Genomic DNA, 13,897 nt, shown 5'->3' on the forward strand with positions numbered 1-13,897 from the left:
GTGCAATTCCTTTAAAACTGGTGTTATACGATCCTTATGAGATGTTACAGTCAACAGTCCAGCTGCTGTATATTGCCCTAGCTGCAACTTCCAAGTAGGGATGGGCGGATTCCCTACCTGTTCCTCTGCTTGGGAATGTGCCCATAGGGGGAGGCGATCCATCCCTCCCCCCAGAATCCTCCCTGGCTTTTACTAATTTCTATAAAAACAAAGTCCCATATTCTCCTCACTTCCCCACATTCCCACCAGATGTGTTGTGTGATGCCTAGTTCCTTACATCTCCTCCAGAAAAAAATTATTGTTGTCTGAGTTAATATGAGATAAGTGCACTGTAGTGAGATACCAGCCATGTATCATTTTAATAGGTTCTTCCCTGATTTTAGAGGATAGTGTTTTAATTGACTCCATCTTCTGGGCTTCGTTTCCAGCTCTGCAATGCCAGGTCTGTTACCCAAAAAGCATCCCTCATCCATGACATGATCCTGGATGAGGGCGCAGACCTGGCATGTATTACGGAGACCTGGCTGGCTGAGGCCGCTGCTCCAACTCTGGTGGCCATGTTCCCAGCCAGGACTTCATATGCACAGCAGCCAAGGGCTGGGGATCGGGGAGGGGGAGTGGCTGTTATCTACCAGGAGTCCTTGGTCTTCACCAGACCCCCTCTCCGGGAGACCAAGGTTGCTGAGTGCATGTACTGGAGGTTGGGCCCAAAGGGCAGTCTGGGGATTCTGCTCATGTACTGTCCACCCCTCTGCACGACTGACTCCCTGGCCAGGGTGCTTGAGGTGGTCTTTGATGTGCGTGTGCAGTCCCCTAACTTATTGGTGTTGGGGGACTTCAACGTACATTCAGAGGCCATCCTCATGGGGGCACCTCGGGGCTTCATGGAGACCATGGCTTCCTGGGAGCTGCACCATATTGCAACTGGGCCCACCCATGTAGCCGGTCATGCACTAGACCTTGTGTTTGTTTCTGGAGAAGCGGGGAGTGATCTAGAAGTCGGGGGTATATCCACCACCCCCTTGTCATGGTCAGATCACTATCTGGTGATGTTGGACTTCTCGGTTCCACAACCCCTCCACAGGGGTGAAGAACCCATTAAAATGGTCTGCCCCAGGCATCTTATGGATCCGAATGGATTCCGAAACGTGCTTGGGGATTCTCTGCAGCATGCAAACGGCCAATCGGTTGAGGCCCTGGGGGTGGCTGGAATGCTTCAATCACTGGGGCATTAGATCGGGTGGCTCCAAAATGCCCTCTCCCCCTGAACAGGGCTTGGACCACACCATGGTTCAATCCGTGGTTATGAGCCCTGAAACAGGAGGTGAGATGGATAGAGCGCCGGTGGCAGAAGTCTCACTCCGAAGATGATCGGACATGGGCTAGAGCTGTATCTTCAGCCTATCATGTGGCGATGAAGGCAGCAAAAAAGGAATACTATGCTGTCTCTATCGCATCCACAAAGTGCTGTCCCAGGAGGCTGTTCCAAGTGGTCCAGAGCCTGGTTGGTCCAGTTGCTCCGGAACTGCTGGAGCATTCTGAGGCCTCCTGTGAGGCCTTGGCAAGGCACTTTGTGGATAAAATTGATTGGATTAGGAGTGTTATTCCGTGCACCATGGATACAGTTAGCAAGCAAGAGAAGCCTGTGGCAAACTGGTTTTGTGGGATCTGTTCCAGCTTCTTCCTTCTGATGAAGTGGACAAGGTGCTTTCATCTGTAAGGCCGACCACCTGCTTACTTGATCCTTGCCCTTCTTGGCTCATTATGAGCTGCAGAGAGAGATTGGGTGAGGGGATCAGGGTGGTGGTGAACGCCTCCCTTGAGGAGGGAGTGATGCCATCAGCCCTCAAGGAGGCAATGATAAGACTGCTCTTAAAGAAGCCCTCCTTGGATCCCCAAGTTTTGAATAGGGATGGGGGAGAATTTCTCCCCAAAACTTCGGGGGGGCGAGTGCCAACACATTCGGTCCTCTGAAGGTTGTTCGGGGAGAAATTCTCTGCCACCCCTCTGCCCCCCGCCCCCCCCCCTGGGATGGGACTTACCTTTCACGAATGTACCTCCCAGTGGCGGGTCCTGGCGGCGGTTCGGCAGGTCTTCGTCAGGGGTGGGGGCGGCAGCCGCCATTACAAGAAAAGTAAAAAAAAAAAAAAACGCCCCTGTGATAGGCTACGTAACGATTAACGTAGCCTATCATGGCTAGATTTTTCAGGAGGCGCCAGAAGGAACACAACATTGGTGCCTGCTTGACCTCCGAAGGCAGAGAGTTCCACAGGAAAGGGGGCCACCACGCTGAAGGCTCTTTTCCTGGTGGATTCCAACCAGGCCGTGGCTCCCTGTGGAACCAGTAGGAACATGCCCTCTGATGACCTCAGTGACGGGGCAGGCTGGTGATGAAGGAGGCGCTCTCTCATGTGTCCTAGTCAGGGATGTATGAATTGTGTACCTTCCGTGACACTTGACTTCCGCAGTTTGCAGCCAGTGCTCTGTACCGTCGTTCGCAAGCCCCCAGAATTCTCCTCTTTTTTTTCCGCTCTGAGAATTACAAAGATAAATCCTTACTGACAGCCATAATTCCAGTGCCCAGCCATCTCCGTGAGTCTGCATAACTTCTGTCAGAAAGGCTATTTTTCGTAGATATTTACGTATTTTTTCCCCTGCCCTGAGACGTGCAGTAATACAAAGCTGAGCTGGGGGCAAGTGGGGTGCTGACATGTGTAGGAGTAAGTTGCACTGAACTCAGTAAGACTTACTTCTGAGTAGACATGCACAGAGTTGGTTATCCTCTCTGTCTGCTCAGCTTTGTATTTCCGCATCCAGCTCATGATCAAACCTCCTGTTAGTTATCTCAGAAGACCCTTGGGTGAATGGGGGGGGGGGTTCCAGGGAACAGCTGGATTGAGGGAGATTCCACACACACACACACAATAGAAGAATACAGTTCTTCATATTCCCTGGTATGTTTATTCCTCATTTTGTCCATTCCCTGAGCATGCGCAGAGTGTGCTTTTTATTCAAACAAAGATAAGGTTGCTGATCTTTCCCTTCGTGCCACATTTGTACAAGTGTGACTGCTTCAGAAAGAACTTCCCATTATACTGTCTCTTTTTCTTCATGAGTTTCATATAACAGAAGTATGATATAGTGGTTAGAGTCCAGCCCAAAGTCACCCAGTGAGATAACTAACAGGTTTGCTAATGAGCTGGATGTGGAAATACAAAGCTGAGCTGGGGGCAAGTGGGGTGCTGACATGTGTAGGAGTAAGTTGCATTGAACTCAGTGAGTCTTACTTCTGAGTAGACATGCACAGAGTTGGTTCTCCTCTCCATCTTAGCCTCACCATGTCACCAACAAGGCTGGATGTGGAAATAGAAAGCCTAGCAGGGGGAATAATACTCGTGCAGGGCTCCAGACCGGCATGGTCATTTTAAAAGGTTCTTTCTTTCTTTCTTTCTTTCTTTCTTTCTTTCTTTCTTCAGCGTTGCTTTAAACCAAGAGTGCATCGCTCAGGCACACCTAGGGCAGCCTTGTTTTGGGAAGCCCGGAGGTGGAGGAAGTGTTTTGGCTGAAAGTAAAGGGAGAGGGAGGACTTCAATTGAAAAAGAACATCCACAAACAAGGAAGTGAGCACAATTCTTTTTTTAAAAAAAAACTTACGTATTTATTACCCTACCTTGCGTTTTTATTTATGAAAATTTCGCAACTCTGTGCAGATGACCAAAAAAAAGCCACATGACTGCTGGCTCCACAGGACCTCGTGATGCCGTTCCGCATAGGATTCCGTGGCACGGACGGAAGGGAATTTGATCCCATTTCAGTCCATGGCGGAATTCTCTGACATCCCTAGTCCTAGTCCCAAGTTGTTTCGGGCTTTGTACACTAGTTGTTGTTGTTGTTCAGTCGTTCAGTCGTGTCCGACTCTTCGTGACCCCATGGACCATAGCACGCCAGGTCTTCCTGTCCTGCGCTCTCTCCCGGAGCGTGCTCAAGTTCATATTCATTGCATCCGTGATGCTATCTAGCCATCTCATCCTCTGCCGTCCCCTTCTCCTTTTGCCTTCAGTCTTTCCCAGCATCAGGGTCTTTTCCAGGGAGTTTTCTCTTCGCATTAGGTGGCCAAAATATTGGAGCTTCAGCTTCATTATCTGTCCTTCCAATGAGCAGTCAGGGTTGATTTCCTTTAGGATGGACTGATTGGACCTCCTTGCAGTCCAGGGGACTCGTAAGAGTCTTCTCCAGCACCACAGTTCGAAAGCATCAATTCTTCGGCGCTCAGCCTTCCTTATAGTCCAGCTCTCACAGCCAGACATTACTACTGGGAAAACCATAGCTTTGATTAGACGGACCTTTGTCGGCAAGGTGATGTCTCTGCTTCTTACTATGCTGTCTAGGTTTGCCATAGCTTTCCTCCCAAGGAGCAAGCGTCTTTTAATTTCATGGCTACAGTCACCGTCTGCGGTGATCTTGGAGCCCAAGAAAGTAAAATCTGTCACTGCTTCCATTTCTTCCCCTTCTATATGCCAGGAAGTGATAGGGCCAGATGCCATGATCTTAGTTTTTTTAATGTTGTACACTAGTACTAATACCTTAAACCTGGCCCGGTAGTGAACAGGGAGCCAGTGCAGTTCCCTCAGCAAAGGAGTTACCTGCTGAAAAGGGGCAGCTCCCGACAACAGCCAAGCTGCTGCGTTCTGCACCAGCTCCAGCTTCCGGACCAGCCTTCAGGGCGGCCCCACATAGAGCACACTGCAGTAACCCAGTCTTGAGGTTACTAATGCCTGTACCACTGTGGCCAAGCTCCCTGTCCAGGAGAGGCCATAGCTGGTGAACCAGCCAAAGCTGGTGAAAGGCACTCTGAGCTGCAGCGGCCACTTGGGCCTCCAGCGACAATGATGGATCTCGGAGTACCCCCAGACCACGATGACATGACAACAAGAGTCTTCTCTGTTGTGGCACTGTGACTGTGGAACACCATCCCCATGGAGGTGCAGCTGGTGCCGTAGATGACGTCCTTTGGGGTGTTTGTTGGCCCAGGAATCCTAAATTGATTTTGGAAGCCAGACGTTAAGAGTTGCTTCTTTCCATTTCTATCCTGCCATTTTCATTCAAGTTTGTGGTGGTTTCATGAGGATTATAAATCATCTTACATTTTGTAAGCCATTCTGGTGTCAATAGGTGAAGTGTGGTACAATAAGTATTTTCAACAAATAAATATTCTACTGAATGTCCTGTTGAGAACGGGAGAAGCCGTTTGATTAACTGGAGCCCTGGTACTGGAGTTCAGTTCAACGAGGTCCTAATATGATCTCTGAGAGTGAACGGGCAGCCAGGGCAGTTCCCTCAGCAAAGGAGCTGCATGCTGAAAAGGGGCAGCTCCCAACACAGGCTGAGCTGCTGCGTTCTGCACTCGCTCCAGCTTCCAGACCAGCCTTGAGGGCAGCCCCACATAGAGTGCATTGCAGCAATCCAGCCTCAAAGTTACTAATGCCTGTACTACCGTAGTCAAGCTATCCCTGTCCAGGAGAGGCTGTAGCTGGCAAACCTATAGGCCCAGCTTCCGGACCAGCCTCATGGGCAACCCCTCGAACGTGTGCCCTACATAGTCTTGGGGTGGGGGCTTTTGATGTCCACGTGCTTTCCTTCAGCTGCAAAGCACACAACTGACATTTCTCTTCTCTCCCCGCTCCAACTGCCACGCCAAGCTTTCAAGCTCTGCCGACATTCCTGTTGGGTTAGAACCACAACAGAACTGTTGTCAGCTGCCCAGACAGCTTTGGCTATTGGGCAGTATAGAAAGATGATCAGTGAATACACAGCATTTCCTCCCAGGCCTCCTTTAGATGCAAAGTACCATTTCCCCTCTACTCAGCACTGGTTAGGACTCCTCTGGAGTACTGTGTCCAGCTCTGGGTGCCACTCTTTAAGAAGGATGCAGACAAGCTGGAGAGGGTTCAGGGGAGGGCAACAAAGATGATCAGGGGGCTGGAAACAAAGCCCTGTGAGGAGAGACTGAAAGAACTGGGCATGTTTAGCCTTGAGAAGACTGAGGGGAGACAGGATAGTGCTCTTCAAGTCCTTGAAAGGCTGTCACAGAGAGGAAGGCCGGGATCTCTTCTCCATCACCCCAGAGTGCAGGACACGGAATAATGGGCTCAAGTGACAGGAAGCCAGATTCCGGCTGAACATCAGGAAAAACTTCTTGCCTGTTAGAGCAATGCGACAATGGAACCAATGACCCAGGGAGGTGGTGGGCTCTCCCACACTGAAGGCATTCAAGAGGAGGCTGGACAGCCATCTGTCAGGGATGATCTGACTTGGATTCCTGCCTTGAGCAGGGTGTTGGACTCAATGGTCTTGTAGGCCACTTCCAACCCTGCTATTCTATGATTCTATGAAAGCTAAGCAGGGTCAGCCCTGGTTCGTACTTGGATGGGGCACTGCCTGGGAATCAGGCTTCCCGCCTTGAGCGGGGGGTTGGACTCAATGGCCTTGTGGGCCCCTTCCAACCCTGTGATTCTGTGATCCTATGCATACGCAAAACAAAGCGTGCACCAGTCCTGACCCAAGACACTCTAAGCATGTGCAGATCTGCATTCAAAACGCGCTTAACCCACAGCGCCCCGCCCCTGGCTGCAGCAATGAAGTGGGGGCTTGCTTCTGCTGTCCCCGTCACCTGCTGCTCTCTGCGTGGCCACTCGGGGGGCCCCCCGAGCGGCAGGGCGCAAGACTGCGGCCCCTGCATCACACTCGCACACGCTCCCGCACCGGGGGTAGCGAGGGAGCTCCTCCTGAGGGACGGCGAGGTGTCTCTTCCTCGGGCTCTGATGCGTGGAGGTTGTGCGAAGCTCCCTTGCTCCCCCCGCTGGGCGCTCTGCCCCCAGGGCCCCCCTTTTTGCCTCAGATGGGGGCCCCGAGTCAGGCCCGGCGGGCATTGCCACCCGTGCAAGCCCAGGCGCACTTTGCAGCTGCTCACCTGGAGCAGCCCCGCCGGGCAGGGGGCACCTCCCCCCGCCCCCCATCTGCCTCCTGCTCTCGCCCACATTTAGTGCCTGGAATTCCTGCTGTGCCCCGGTCTTGCTGCGGGGAACTCGTGAGGAGGCCAATCCCCAAGGCATGGACCCGAGAGATAGGAAAGGGGGCATGCACGCAATGCACACAGTCTTCACGCCCGGCTCCCTTTCAACACCGGGCAGAGTCCTAGCGCAGAGTGAGAGGAGTGGCTCTACAGACCATATCTCTATGGTGCTCCCATCCCACAACTTTGCATCACACGAGGCAGAGGAAAGCGGGGGGGGGGGGATTCTGCCACTCAGCCCTGCAAGGGTGGATGATCTGAGCAATGCTCCTGCGAGAGGCAGGAGATTTAAAAAAAAAAAGAGGTAGGGGAAACCATCCAAATGTATGGAATATGGAAAGAGCTTCAGTTGAAGCTACCGCCTTACTCAGCAGAAAAGTATTCACAGAAGGCAGAAGCTACAGAAATGAATTTTAATAAACAACTCATGCGTGCAACCTTTTTGGCTCTGAGGGCCATATCGAGATATAGGCTGACCATACGTACCGTTTTAAATGGGACAGTACCGTTTTTTTTTCATCTTTCCCGACTGTCCCGTCGTTTTAATATAAATGTCAATTTTGTCCCGTTCTTAATTTTTTGTAGAACACTGAACGCGTTTATCACAAGGCTCTGTGCTAATCAATGCGTGCAGTGAAACGACTAGTGTGATGGAAGAGGGAGGTCCATCTCCTTCATCCAGTCAGGTCCAGGCTTCTTGCACTAGCGATGATCAGATGCCACCCCCTTTCTTCTCTGCAGTGGCAGGAATTCGAGAGGCGGTCGCTAAGCCCCATTCAGCGTGTGGGAGACAGGAGGGCGAGTTTCTACCATCGTTCCACCCATAGAAATTCTTTCTCCAATAAAACATTTGTTATCGTCTTACTTTTTAATGAATACAGAATATTACATAACCCCGTCCCATTTTTGTCATCCTAATATCCTGTTTTTTGTCTCAAGGAAATATGGTCAGCCTATTGATATACATATACACACGTATAGGCACACACATACATCCTCACCCCCCTCACCCCCCACACCCTCCCACCCACACACTCACACACCCCATACATGCCCCCACAGACACCCACACACGGAGACACACACCCCGCACACACACACACACACAACACACACACACCATACATATAGATGCACCTTTTGAATGTCGGTGAAAAGTGAAACACCGTGCCAAAGTGCGTGGTAAATGTTGAGAACCTCCTCCCAAAGCACGCACGCAGAACTCCTTTTGCACCCAGCAATTTTGCAGGAACTTCCACTAATAGTTTCCCTACTTCCTCCTCTTTTACTTCCTTTATTCTTACAAGAGGAGTTCCTCCCCCGAAGCCAGGGTGTTGAAAAGCAGCAGTGAGATTTCCATTCAGTTTCTTCCGGTTCCATTTCGCTTCATCTCGTTTTGCTCCAGCCACCTGTTCCATTCAGCTCCACTCGGCCACCGCTCACTTGTTCCCTTCCTTCTGTCATCTCCCTCAGTCTCCTTTCTAGGGATGTATGAAACCACTTTGGTTTGAAACTCAACATTAAAAAAACGAAGATCATGGCATCTGGCCCCATCACTTCCTGGCATATGGAAGGGGAAGAAATGGAAGCAGTGACAGATTTTATTTTCTTGGGCTCTAAGATCACCACAGACGGTGACTGTAGCCGTGAAATTAAAAGACGCTTGCTCCTTGGGAGGAAAGCTATGGCCAACCTAGACAGCATAGTAAGAAGCAGAGACATCCCCTTGCTGACAAAGGTCCGCATAATCAAAGCTATGGTTTTCCCAGTAGTAATGTATGGCTGTGAGAGCTGGACTATAAGGAAGGCTGAGTGCCGAAGAATTGATGCTTTCGAACTGTGGTGCTGGAGAAGACTCTTACGAGTCCCCTGGACTGCAAGGAGGTCCAATCAGTCCATCCTAAAGGAAATCAACCCTGACTGCTCCTTGGAAGGACAGATCCTGAAGCTGAAGCTCAAATATTTTGGCCACCTAATGCGAAGAGAAAACTCTCTGGAAAAGACCCTGATGCTGGGAAAGACTGAAGGCAAAAGGAGAAGGGGACGGCAGAGGATGAGATGGCTGGATAGCATCACCGATGCAATGAACATGAACTTGAGCACGCTCCGGGAGAGACCGGAGGACAGGAAGGCCTGGCGTGCTATGGTCCATGGGGTCACGAAGAGTCGGACACGACTGAACGACTGAACAACAACAACAATGGAACCACTTACCTGTTTCGTAAGTGGCATCTGCGGTGGGGGGGGGGAGGGACTCCGTCCCTCCCCCTGGAATCCTCCCCAGATGGATCCACTCTGCAGCGACTCCACGGAGCTGCCAGCCGGGTGCATCCGCAGCCGGACATCCAGCTGCGGCAGGTCTGCGGATGCAAATGGCGGCCCGCGTAGCGGCCGCCATTTGCGTCCCTTTGCTGAGCCATGATAGCCTATGTAAATATTTACATAGCCTATCACGGCAAAGAGCAGGGACACAAATGGCATCCGCTGCGCCATTTGCATCCCTGCTCTTTGCCGTGATAGGCTATGTAAATATTTATGTAGCCTATCACGGCTCAGCGAAGGGACGCAAATGGTGGCCGGTGTAGTGGCCGCCATTTGTGGCCGCAGCCCAGCAGTGGCCAGAGCCACCGCAGGAGCGGCCACTGCCAAAGCCGCAGCCAGCTAGGCTGTGTTCCAGGGGGCTTCCGTGGGGTGGTGGGGTGGGTTGATCCGTTCTGCCATGGATTCCGGGGGGCCGAATTCACTGGAATTCAGCCTCCCTGGGATCCGTGGTGGAATTCTCTGACATCCCTACTACTCTCCCAGCTGCATTTTATCCTTCTGCCTTGGTTGAGACTGGGACCTAAGGGAATGCAGCAGCGCTTCATCTTCCCCCCCTGAGTTTCTACCTAAGGAAGCTTTGTAACTTACAAGGCTCCAGGAGAAGAGATCCCCTTTCCCTCTCTGTCTGAAAGCAACATCTGCCCTCACCTCCTTTCTCTCTCCCTCTCTCGCTTCCTCTCAAGTAAAATTGGCCACATCACTTCTGACACTGCATTGTTTCTTCTCTAACTTGTTCTTGACCCTATTAAGATGGACACCCGTTGCTGGGGAACAGAAGCTGGAGGGTGCTGTCATGCTCCTGTCCTGCTTGTGGGCTTCCCAGAAGCAGCTGGTTGACCACTGTGAACAAAATGCTGGGCTAGATGGCCCTTGTCTGATCCAGCACCCTCTAGCATCCCAGGAGGAGAGGGATGCACTGAGCAGCCACAGATGTTAGAATAATAACTGATTTCCAGTGTCTAGAGGCAAGCTTCCCTGGGCTGTAATTGACAGCTGAATAATAAGAATAAGAATAAGAATGGTTTCAGGAAGGGATTTCTCCTTCAGGCAGGCTTCCCTGGGCTCTAATAGACAGGTGCTGTATAACAACAACAACAACAACAACAACAACGGTTTCAGGAAGGAATTTCTCCTTCAGGCAAGTTTCCCTGGGCTCTAATTGACAGCTGAAGAAGAAGAAGAAGAAGAAGAAGAAGAAGAAGAAGAAGAAGAAGAAGAAGAATAGAATCATAGAATAGTAGGGTTGGAAGGGGCCTACAAGGCCATCGAGGCCAACCCCCTGCTCAATGCAGGAATACAAGTCAGAGCATCCCTGACAAATGGCTGTCCAGCCTCATCTTGAAGGCCTCCAGTGTGGGAGAGCCCACCACGTCCCCAGGTCATTGGTTCCATTGTCGTATTGCTCTTACAGTCAGGAAGTTTTTCCTGATGTTCAGCCGGAATCTGGCTTCCTGTAACTTGAGCCCATTATTCCGTGTCCTGCACTCTGGGATGATCAAGAAGAGATCCTGGCCTTCTTCTCTGTGACAACCTTTGAAGTACTTGAAGAGTGCTATCATATCTCCCCTCAGTCTTCTCTTCTCAAGGCTAAACATGCCCAGTTCTTTCAGTCTCTCTTCATAGGGCTTTGTTTCCAGTCCCCTGATCATCTTTGTTGCCCTCCTCTGAACCCTCTCCAGTTTGTCTACATCCTTCTTAAAGTGTGGTGCCCAGAACTGGACACAGTACTCCAGATGAGGCCGAACCAGTGCTGAGTAGAGGGGAACTAGTACTTCTCAGGATTTGGAAGCGATGCTTCTATGAATGCAGCCCAAAATAGCATTTGCCTTTTTTGCAGCCACATCACATTGTTGGCTCATATTCAGCTTGTGATCGACAACAATTCTAAGATCCTTCTCGCTTGTCGTGTTCTTGAGCCACGTATCCCCCATCTTGTAACTGTGCATTTGGTTTCTTTTTCCTAGGTGCAGAACTTGGCATTTCTCCCTATTCAATGTCATTCTGTTGTTTTCTGCCCAGCGCTCCAGTCTATCCAGATCACTTTGAATTTTGTTTCTGTCTTCCAAAGTATTAGCTATCCCGCCCAATTTTGTGTCATCTGCAAATTTGATCAGCATTCCCTGCACCTCCTCCTCCAAGTCATTCATAAAAATGTTGAAGAGCACTGGGCCCAGGACTGAGCCCTGCGGTACCCCACTCGTTACCACTCCCCAGTTTGAGAAGGTCCCATCGATAAGCACTCTTTGAGTCCGATTCTGTAGCCAACTGTGGATCCACCGGATCGTTGTTTCATCTAGCCCAATTTGAGCTAGTTTGCTCATCAGGATATCATGGGTAGGGGTGGACGAAAGTCACTTACCTGTCCTCGAAGGACGTTCGCGGTGGGGGGGAGGCGCTTCGCTGATCCCCCCGCGAAGTTCAGGCCGGGGGGGGAGGCTTCCCGCCTCGCCCGGCCGCGAATGCGAAAGTTAAAAAAAAAAAAAAAAACGCCCCCTGATAGGCTACGTGACGATTGACGTAGCCTATCACGGCTAGATCTGCAAAGTCAGCCATGATAGGCTACGTCAATCGTCACATAGCCTATCACGGGTGACTTTAAAAAAAAAAAAGCGCGTACGCAAATGGCGGCCCCCATAGGGAGCCACCATTCGCGTTCCTTATTTAGTCGCTGTAGTCTACGTAAATGTTTACGTAGACTACGGCGAAAATAAGGGCAACGCAAATAGCGTTGCCCTTATTTTCGCCGTAGTCTACGTAAATCTTTACGTAGACTACAGCGACCAAATAAGGAACGGGAATGGCGGCTCCCTATGGGGGCCGCCATTATCCGTACACACTTTTTTTTTTTTTTTAAAGTCACCCGTGATAGGCTACGTGACGATTGACGTAGCCTATCACGGCTGACTTTGCAAATCTAGCCATGATAGGCTACATTAATCGTCACGTAGCCTATCAGGGGGCGTTTTTTTTTTTCTTTTGTTGGAATGTCGAAAGACCGGCTGCCACTCCCGCCCCGCTCGAACACCCGCCGAACTGCCGGCTGGACCCGCCGCCGGGAGGGACATTCGGCGAAGGTAAGTCCCGTCCTGGGGGGGGTGCGGGGTGCGGGGGGGGGTTCGGAGGATTTCTCCCCGAAACTTGTTCGGGGGGCCAAACACGTTGGCGCTCGGCCCCCCCGAAGTTTCGGGGAGAAATTCTCCGCCAACCCTAATCATGGGGCACTTTGTCGAAAGCTTTGCTGAAGTCGAGGTATATGATGTCTACAGCATTCCCACGGTCTACAAGAGAGGTTACTTGATCAAAAAATGAGATCAGATTTGTCTGGCAGGACTTGTTTTTGACAAATCCATGTTGGCTTTGAGTAATCACGGCATTGTTGTCAAGGTGCTTCCAGATGGATTGCTTTATGATCTGCTCCAGAATTTTCCCAGGGATTGATGTCAGACTGACTGGTCTGTAGTTCCCAGTTTCCTCCTTTTTACCCTTTTTGAAGATAGGGACAATGTTAGCCCTCCTCCAGTCATCTGGCACTTCCCCCGTCCTCCATGATTTCTCAAAGAGAATAGACAGCAGTTCTGAGAGTTCTTCTGTCAGTTCCTTGATGACTCTAGGATGCAGTTCATCTGGCCGTGGAGATTTGAACTCATTCAAAGTAATGAGGTGTTCCTTGACCATATGCCTGTTGATCTCAAGCTGCAATCCTGCCCCTTCAGCCTGTACTTTGCCTTTGCCAGGGGGGTCATAGACCCTCTTTTGGGACAAGACTGAGCCAAAGTAGGAATTGAGCACCTCTGCCTTTTCTTTGTCATCTGTTATCGTTTTGCCATCCTTATTTAATAGCTGAACCACCATTTCTTTCCTCTGCCTTTTACTATGCACGTAGCTGAAGAAAGCCTTTTTGTTGTTTTTAGCATCCCTTGCTAACCTCAGCTCATTCTCAGCTTTAGCCTTCCTGACGCCATCCCTGCAATTCTGTGCTATCTGCCTGTACTCTTGCTTTGTTACTTGGCCTTCTTTCCACTTCCTATATGTGTCCTTTTTTGTTTTCAGGTCATCCCTAAGCTTTTTGTGAAGCCACATTGGCTTCTTCTGTTGTCTTCCACCTTTTCTTCTTGTTGGAATTGCTTGTGATTGTGCCTTGAGACTTTCCTTTTTTAAAAGCTCCCACCCATCTTGGACTCCTTTTCTCGCTAGCATCGCTTGCCATGGGACCTTACTGATCATTGTTCTGAGTTTATGAAAATCAGCTTTCCTAAAATCCAGGGTACGCGTTTGACTACACTCGGCTTTTGCTTCCCTTAGAACCAAGAACTCAAGTACAACATGGTCGCTTTCCCCCAGAGTTCCTGTAACTGCTACTTTATCCACTAAGTCATCTCTGTTGGTTAGGATCAAGTCAAGGATAGCCGATCCTCTAGTTCCTTCCTCTACTTTCTGTTGGAGGAAGTTATCCGCCACACAAGTCAGGAATGTCCTGGAGGGGCCATGTTTTGCAGAATTTGT

Source organism: Heloderma suspectum, chromosome 2, assembly GCF_057233095.1.
Source record: "Heloderma suspectum isolate Gila_16-S chromosome 2, 16-S_ref, whole genome shotgun sequence".
Classification (NCBI taxonomy): domain Eukaryota; kingdom Metazoa; phylum Chordata; class Lepidosauria; order Squamata; family Helodermatidae; genus Heloderma; species Heloderma suspectum.